The sequence below is a fragment of the Oryctolagus cuniculus genome, chromosome 3 (assembly GCF_964237555.1).
Source record: "Oryctolagus cuniculus chromosome 3, mOryCun1.1, whole genome shotgun sequence".
NCBI classification, from domain to species: Eukaryota; Metazoa; Chordata; class Mammalia; order Lagomorpha; family Leporidae; genus Oryctolagus; species Oryctolagus cuniculus.
The window spans coordinates 11,017,987-11,026,909 of NC_091434.1; positions in this window are offsets into that span (position 1 = coordinate 11,017,987).

Here is an 8,923-nt window from a genome sequence, read left to right on the forward strand (position 1 = left end):
CTGGGAGTGGCCATCTGACATGTTTGGGTCAATGACCCTTACCAGGATGAGATATGGAGAGTCTGTATGATATACCGACTGAGATCATTGCACCAGTCCAGGGGAGGTCGTGACCATTTGCGTACTGTTGATATTGTGTTGATAAGACAGCATGAACAGGAAGTAACAGGGTACCCTAGAATGACCCATGGGTGCTAGTGAGTCAGTTCTAAGTTCTGTTAAATGCAATGCTCTACCACCTTGTGGACGTCTTGGAGAGACCAGTGTTCTCAAGTTTGTTGGGATTTACCATCCAAAGAGAAAAGCAAGAAGGTACATTCTATACCCCATCTCATTAAGAGGTAAAAGACTTGATATTGTCAGGATACTTTGAGTTGACAACATCAGCTCATTAATTTTTAAAGTTGGGTGTAAGCAGCTACACACTAAGTAGAGGGAGTTTCAAGGGATCTGGTTGGAACAGATTCTGAAAGTACAAGTCAGATATATATTCAAAGCTTATACTGCCACTGTGTCTACCCTGATGCAGCCAATTAAAACAGGAAAAAAATTAAAATATAGTTGACACTATAGTGTCTTTTTTTTTTTTTTTTTTTTTTGACAGGCAGAGTTAGACAGTGAAAGAGAGAGAGAAAGGTCTTCCTTCCGTTGGTTCATCCCCAAATGGCCGCTACAGCCCAGCCGGCATGCTGCGTTGATGCAAAGCCAGGAGCCAGGTGCTTCGTCCTGGTCTCCCATACGGGTGCAGGGCCCAAACATTTGGGCCATCCTCCACTGCCTTCTCAGGCCACAGCAGAGAGCTAGACTGGAAGAGGAACAACCGGGACTAGAACCCGGCATCCATATGGGATGCCGGCGCCGGAGGCGGAGGATTAACCAAGTGAGCCATGACGCCAGCCCCTGACAGTGTCTTTACAAGTAAAAATTAATAAAGAGAATTCAAGAGGGAGCCGGGAAGGACTGGAATGTGGGCAGGAGGGAAGGGAATTACCACTATGTTCCTAAATCTGTATATATGAAATATTTGAAACGTGTATAACTTAAATAAAAAAAGTGGAGTACTACAAAGCTATAGCTGCAGTGAGAGGTGACCCTGAAGGACAGTGGGAGAATGGAGCACCATGGCTGAGACTTAACTTGGAGCATCTCAAAGTCCACTTTGTTTGGAATGGGAGAGATGGCCTGGTGTGTGGACCATGGCTGTGGTTTGGAAAACTTGGGACATACAAGGAAAGAAATCAGAATTTGATAACAAGGAAGTATGGAAAAGAGGAAGGCAGAGGGGTATCTCAAAATAGGGCAAGACCATAAGAATATTTATGTCTTCTGTGAGTGGCCACCAAAGGCAAATCAATAATGCAGTGAGAAAGAAACCTACACCAGAGCTGTCGTCCTTCTCCCTACCAACTTGAGCTCATAAGTGAAGAGGCTTTAGAGTTAGAGGTGAAAGTAAGGCATGGCCCTGATAGGATTTCCTCTTGCTATTGTTGTCCAATCTGTTGCCACTGTGCTGGCTGATCAACCATATCCTTCATCATGGTATCCAAACAATATTGCTTCTCAACAAAGAACTTATGTCTAAGAATAATAATTAAGGCAATCAAAGTGCTTCCTGCTATTTCATGTGCTTCACCATCTGGAAGCAGCCTGCCCACAGAGCTTGATTCCTGGGCCAGATGAAAAGCAAAACTGTTGTCTCAGAATGTGTGGTTCCATCAAGCTTATTGGGTGTTGATTCTCCCATAAGCAGAACACATTGTTTTGTGACCCAAGGATGGAAATGGGGGTGATGTTCCTTAACATTCCACTTAATGATTCACTCACAAAAGTATGATTATCATGTTAACAACTTTGATCCTGGTTTGGAAGTCTGAGATCCCAAGGATAAAACTACTCCACATTAGACTCAGCTGTGTTCCATTAGCTACGTGCTTCCCTTTGGCCATTTCAGGTTCCTTGTGTCCTGGATAAACAGAGGGGTTACCACCTTGACTGGAATGTTAGGTTATTATGAGGAAATACAGTTATTGATAAATTTTCCCTTTCATGGGAAAATATTCCTCCAACCCAGAAATTCTGTAGGATGGCTCATTACTGTACCATGTCAAGGGGTAAAAGTCAATGGAAGATTCTGGAAACCAATGCACACTCTTCCCAAAAGAAGTCTTGCATTACTACCTGAATAAAGACCCTTCAGGAACTAGCTAAAGGTTAGGGGATCATAGCATTCGTGCTGGAGTGAGGACACCAATTGTAAGTGCCAAGCAGACTTTGTGATCAGTGGCAAAAATGAGCATTAATCATTGCTATAGCTAACATATTAATGCTGTGCTATGTTTTATTTCCCTTGCTTTTCCCTACTATTTTACATAGGACTTGTCAGTGGTTGCTAACTTCATAATTTTGTCCATGGGTTACAGTGCATTAATGCAGCCCTGGGAGCATGCTGATGGAGGAAGCCCAACCCCCAGAGATGAATGCTGCAACAGGTGACACGTTGGGTCTCCACTTAAAAGTGTAAAGTATTCTCATTTGCATGAGCGATGGTTTCATTGCAAACAGGAGAGCATTCTTTTCTGCTATTATTGTGATTTGAAAATTAAACTGTGGGGACAAGGGTAAGCACAGATGTCGGGTAAAAACTGAAAGATACTTTTCCATCAATTCTATTCTAACCTCCTACAAACTGGAGACGGAGAAACCAAAGACTACCTCTCCCAGACATTCTTCTAACTCAGATTTCCCATGTGCCCTTGCCACCAAAGCCTCTCTGAACTAAGAGAAAGGAAGGAAGAAAGGTGGTAAAACCCAGATTTGAGCTATAATGAAATGTTCATAGGCATACAGATCACAAAACTGGAAGTGTAAGTCCCTACTCTGCTACAAATCCTAGGAAAATGTGCACAATTTATTGAACTTCTCAGAACTGAGCCTCTGTATGCCATGTGTAAATTGCTAACTCATACCTGGAAGAACTATCATGAGAAATAAGCGTAAACCACCTAGTATAGTACCTGGCACAAATCATGAAATGCCACTTCCCCACCCCTTCACAGATGACAGCTCTGTTTGGCTGTCAGACAACTTGTCATATCTTTTCCAGGGATATAATGAGTTAATAGAAAAAAAAAAAGTACAACTTTACAGGAACAATAAGAACTGATGATATTATCTACCAGGGCACTATGCCAGGGGAAATCTTACCCTAACTGGGCTCTGATTTCTTTCTGCAGGTAGAAAGTTACCAGGGCAAAAGCCAATATCACATTAAAACTTCTGGACTAAATTGCCATTTAAACAGATATGTGAGTTAACAATCTGCACATAGTTTACAGGTGAGAGAGCTGTGTTCATCTGCAGCCTCTACTTCCTCTATCATCATGACCTGCTTCCCTCTTACAGCGGGAAGTGCATATAATACAGAGCTATTGCCTACAGTGATCATTTCTAAGTAAAAGTTCCTGAAATATGTTGTTACATGCTCTCCACTTTTGTGTGACAGTACAACTAGTTAATATGCTTGTTCTCAAAATTCACCCGGGATCTTAAACTTCAGACATGAATAAATATTCAAACCATTTCTTCACAATGGAAACCACCACTGTTTAAACAATGAGGTTAGTGACAGAATTGATCCTCCTGCTGAGGATTTTCTAGAATTGTTTGGCACCTGCTAATCCCAGAACAAGAAAGCTATTCATTATCCAGTAACAAAATGCACTCTGAGTGATGTGTTTTCTGGTATAACCTGCCCAGTACTTCCCATGCCTAAGGTAGAAAAATGTTCCTCTTTTGAGAGTTGCTTTGAAAAAGGAAATAGACCTATTTCTGTCTTCTCTCCTTGCCAAGACTGTATGTTCACCACCATATCACTCATGCTTAGCACAAAGTCGATAAACTCTTGTGCTATAGTTGAATAATGGGGAGGGCATTAGCCAGTAAATGTGCCCACGTTCAACACTGGAATGCTTGAGCTCCTCATTCCTGCCAATGCAGACCTTGGAAAGCAGCAACGGCAGTTCAAGTGACTGGATTCCTGCCATTCAAGTATAAAACATGAATAGTGTTTCCACTTCCCAATGTTAGCTAACAGCCCTGGCTATTACAGACATTTGGGGAGTGAACCAACAGATAGATAGCTAGTGTGCGCTTGCTCACTCTCTCCCTCTCCCTCTCCCTCTCCTTCTCGCTTTCGCTCTTTCTGTTTCTCTCCCACCTCCCTCTACCTCTTTAATAAATAAATAGATAATTTTTTAAAAAGATACTGAGGAATCACATCAGAATTCCCAAATACAAGTTACAAAGACCTCGAAAGGTATGTCATCTCCATAGTCAGTATTTAGTGTATCTTGATTCTTTCCAATAATAAGAATAAACTTCATGGGGCTGATGTTGTGGTGTAGCAGTTTAATTCACCACCTGTGATGCCAGCATCCCATATGGTAGCCAATTGAGTCCCGGCCACTCCACTTCCTGTGCAATTCCCTACTAACATAATCACCAGAAGATGGCCAAAGTACCTGGGCTGCCCCAGCCACAAATGGGGGACCCAGAGGAAGCACTGGCTCCTGCTTTGGTCTGGTCCAGTCCTGGCTGTTACTGCCATTTAGGGGAGAGAACCAGAAGATGGAAGATATCTCTCTGTCTCTCCATCTTTCTCTGTAACTCTGCCTTTCAAATAAATCATTTTAAAAAATGAATACACTTTGGCAGTGTGGATATTTGGTGTAGCAGTTAAGACACTGCTTGGGGCACCCGTCACCCATATCAGTACCTGAATTCAGGTCCTGGCTCCACTTTGAATTTCAGCTTCCAGCTGATGTGCACTCTTGGAGGCAGCAGGTAATGCTCATGTAGTTGGATCTCTACCATCCATGTGGGAGATGTGAGAGACCTAGGTTGAGTTACTGACTCCTGGCTTTGACCTGGCCAAGCCTCAGCTACCGTGAGCATTTGGGGAGTGAACCAATGGAAGATCTCTCCCTGTATCTCTCTCTCTCTCTCTCTCTCTCTCTCTCTCTCTCTCTCTCTCTCATATAAATTAGTAGATATTTTTAAATAAAAATACCTTTCTCAGGATACTTGGAGGTAGCTTTTCATATCTAACCCCTCTCCTAGAGCACACTCCAGCAGAAGCCAGCTGCTTGCCCCCTCAGGGTTCCCTTAAACTCCCACCCAGTTGTTCACACAGTTTCCAGGACCCTCTTCATTATGATCATGCCCATTTAAAGTGTTTTTCTCTTCTGCTTTTTCTCTTGGTTAAACCTGAAAACACAAAGGAAAAATGGTCATATCTCTCATTCTAGAAATTGCAAGTCTTCAGTTCGAAGACTTTTCTCTGGACAGATACATGGCAATAAGAAGAGCTTATTACTGATGAGCACTTTATAGCATATACACCTCACACTGAAAAACAGTTTCTATCTCCCTCCTCTGAATACAAAGCTCTGGGAAAGTGTTAAAATTGGACAAAGAAGTTTGCCTTTTCTCAAAGACTTCATGCACCTGCTCTCCTTCCCTACTGGAGATGTTGCCAAGAGCTCTTCTTCAGCTTCTGCATTAGCAAAGCTCTCCTGGACTCGATATCTACCACCTTGCTGTGAGCCTCTACTTTAACCATCTTCTTTCAGAATCATCCCCTACACACACACACACACAGAGAGAGAGAGAGAGAGAGAGAGAGACTGTGACCCTTTCCAAACTCTTCTTCCTGCTCACTAGCATTCTGGTTATGAGGTCGAGTACTAAACCAGGGTACATTGTGACTCGCTTGTGTGAATCCAGATGTCTGATTCAACCATGATTCCTCTCCTGTACAATGAGGGTAAGAATAGTGTCAACCTTCTGAGTTGTTGAGAGATACTGGAATAAATGCAAACCCTAGAAAAGGCCAGGGACCCAGTAAGTGCTTAGGAAACATTAGTCACTGTTATATCCCTCACATTGGGTCTGCCCCCTAAGGGAGCCCCTGTGATTAGAGATTGGCTGCCTATTGGCTTCAAAGTGTCCTGTGTAGGATTTCTTGATCCCAGGTTCCTGGAATGATATGCAAATTATATGGATAGAATCATTTTTCCTCTGAAATTCTCTCCTAGTTGCATGCTGGAATCATCTGGGGAATTTTTGAATACTACTAATGTCTATAATTCCTGCCCAGTTATCAAGAGCACTGCTCCCCTGATAATCATAACAGGCAAGAGAACCACTGATGCATAGCAAGGCTCTTAATAAAGGTGAGCATCTGACCACATGAGTGTTTTACAAAAAAAACACAAAATACAAATTCCATGGCACTCCTCATAGAAACTCTAATCCCACAAATGGGAACAAAGCAATTAAATGTTTCTAAATCAATGAAGGTGATTCTGATATTCTCTGAAGAACTATTGGTCAACAAATCTTTACCACATTGGAAAATATGATGAAAACGCATTAGTTCCCACACAAGTCAGTGATGTGATATCTGTCTGGGATGAGGTTTCCCTGGGCCAGACTTCTCTGATGTAGACCAGATGTTCAGTCATGGGGCTGTGGTGTCCAGGAAGGGAAGGATGTCTGAGGTTCTTAATGCTTTTCCTTCCCAATAACCAAGTCACCAATCAGAGCAGCTTTCTTCATTGAGAAAAATCACACACACAAAAAAAAATGTAGGAGACATGGCTGAAGTCTTTATCTTTATCCAGAATATTTTAGATTGAGTGGAACAGCCATAAGAAAATTATTTCTTGGAGTGGTATTTTGTGCAGCAGTCAATATGTCATTTGGCATGCCTGTATCCTGTATTGGCATCCATGGGTTTGGGTACCAGCTCCATTTCCAATCCAGCTTCCAGCTAATGCACACAATGGACAGCAACAGGTAAAGGCTTCAGTACTTGAGTTCCTGCTATCCCACAGACCCAGATTGAGTTACAGGTGCCTAATTTTTGGCTGGCCCAGCACTGGCTGTTGGCAGGCATTTGAGGAATTATCCAGTGAATGGAAGCTATCTATTTCTTCCTGTCTCCGTACCTTTAAAATAAAATATATATTTAAAAAAAGGTGTTAGTATTGCTGTACACAAGTGTATGTGAAAACAGATTTTTGAACAATAAGAATATGATAAGAATGAAATTCAGGAAGAAATAGGATATTGTCACATCATTTCACACAGTAGCAAATATGGATGTGCAAATTGACAAGCTTGTAGAAAGAAAAATGTATTCAAGTCACATAAAAAACTCTTGCACTGTTTGTTATTTTTATCTATCTAAATTCTTGAATATATTCTCTTAAAAAAAAAGACATATATCAGGGCTGGCGTTCTGGTGTAGTGGGTTAAGCTACTGACTGCAATTCTGTCATCCCAATATGGGCATTGGCTCAGGTCCTGCCTGCTCCACTTCCTCTCCAGATCCCTGTTAATGTGCCTGAGAAAGCAGCAGATGTCCCAAGTACCTGGACTCCTGCACTCACGTGGGAGATCCAGATGAAGCTCCTGGCTCCTGGCTTAAGCCTGCCCAAGCCCCAACTGTTGCAGCCAGCAGATGTGTGAACCAGCAGATGGAAGATATCTCTGTCTTTCCTTATCTCTTTCTGTAACTCTACCTTTCAAATAAATAAAATAAATTTATTTTTAAAAGACATATATCAGAGGCCGGCACCATGGCTCACTTGGTTAATCCTCCACCTGCGGCACTGGCATCCCATTTGGGTGCCAGGTTCTAGTCCCAGTTCCTCCTCTTCCAGTCCAGCTCTCTGATGTGGCCTGGGAAGGCATTGAAGGATGGCCCAAGTGCTTGGGCCCCTGCACCTGCATGGAAGACCAGGAAGAAACAACCTGGCTTCTGGCTTCAGATTGGCACAGTACCAGCTATAGTGGCCATTTGGGGAGTGAACCAATGGAAAGAAGACCTTTCTCTCTGTCTCTCTCTCACTGTCTACAACTCTACCTGTCAAATAAATAATAAAAAAAAAAATCCTTAAAAAAAAGACATATATCAATCTGTTTACCTCTGTGTTTTTAGAGCAAATTTTCCATTATTCTGAAATTGTTCTCAGTCACAGGGTTAAAACATCCCTTTTAAATAAAATTATGGCATATTCATTTATTTTCAATGACTTGTTTTGAGTAAAAAAAAAGGCAATTGCTCTTCACCTTTATGATTTTTTTTTTTAATTTGGGTGGCAGAGAGAGACAGAGACAGACAGACAGAGAGCTTCCATCTGCTGGTTCATTCCCCAGGTGCCTACCATAGCCAGGGATGGGCCAGCCAAAGCTGGAAGCCTGGAACTTAATCCAAGTCTCCCATGTGGTCAGCAGGGACCCAGTTATGTGACCCATCACCTGCTACTTTCTAGAATCTGCATTACTAGGAAAGTGGAAACAGGAACAGAGCTGGGACTAAAGCACAAGCTCTCTGAAATGGGGTTTGGGTGATCCAATCAGCATCTTAACCAGTAGGCAATATGCGTACCCTAATTCCCACAACTTTTAAAAACCAATCAATGAAATCCTAAAGTCTTGGAAAACAGATCGAAAAGTGCTTTTCAAAGAGCTTCACCAATGTGCAAATACCTGAGCCTCATCCACACCTACTAAATGAGCATTTCCAAACTGTTAGCATTTCACAAGTGCCCTGCAGGCACACTGAAATCTGACAACCAAACTAGAAGTATTGTGGTTTTGAAAGGGAAGTTTCTTTACTTAAATGATTCTAAAACTAAGCACATACTTCCCTGAAAAAATGGAAAATGTATAAAACTATTTATAAAGACATGGGTACTAGTGATTTTGGAAAGTGATATGTTGGAATAATGAAAGCAAAACAAGGAGGGAAAGCTGTACAGATGATGGCTGGATGTATGCAAGGATGGAAGGGTGGATGGATGGATGGATTGATGGATGGGTGGATGGATGGAAGGGTGGATGGTTGGATGGATGA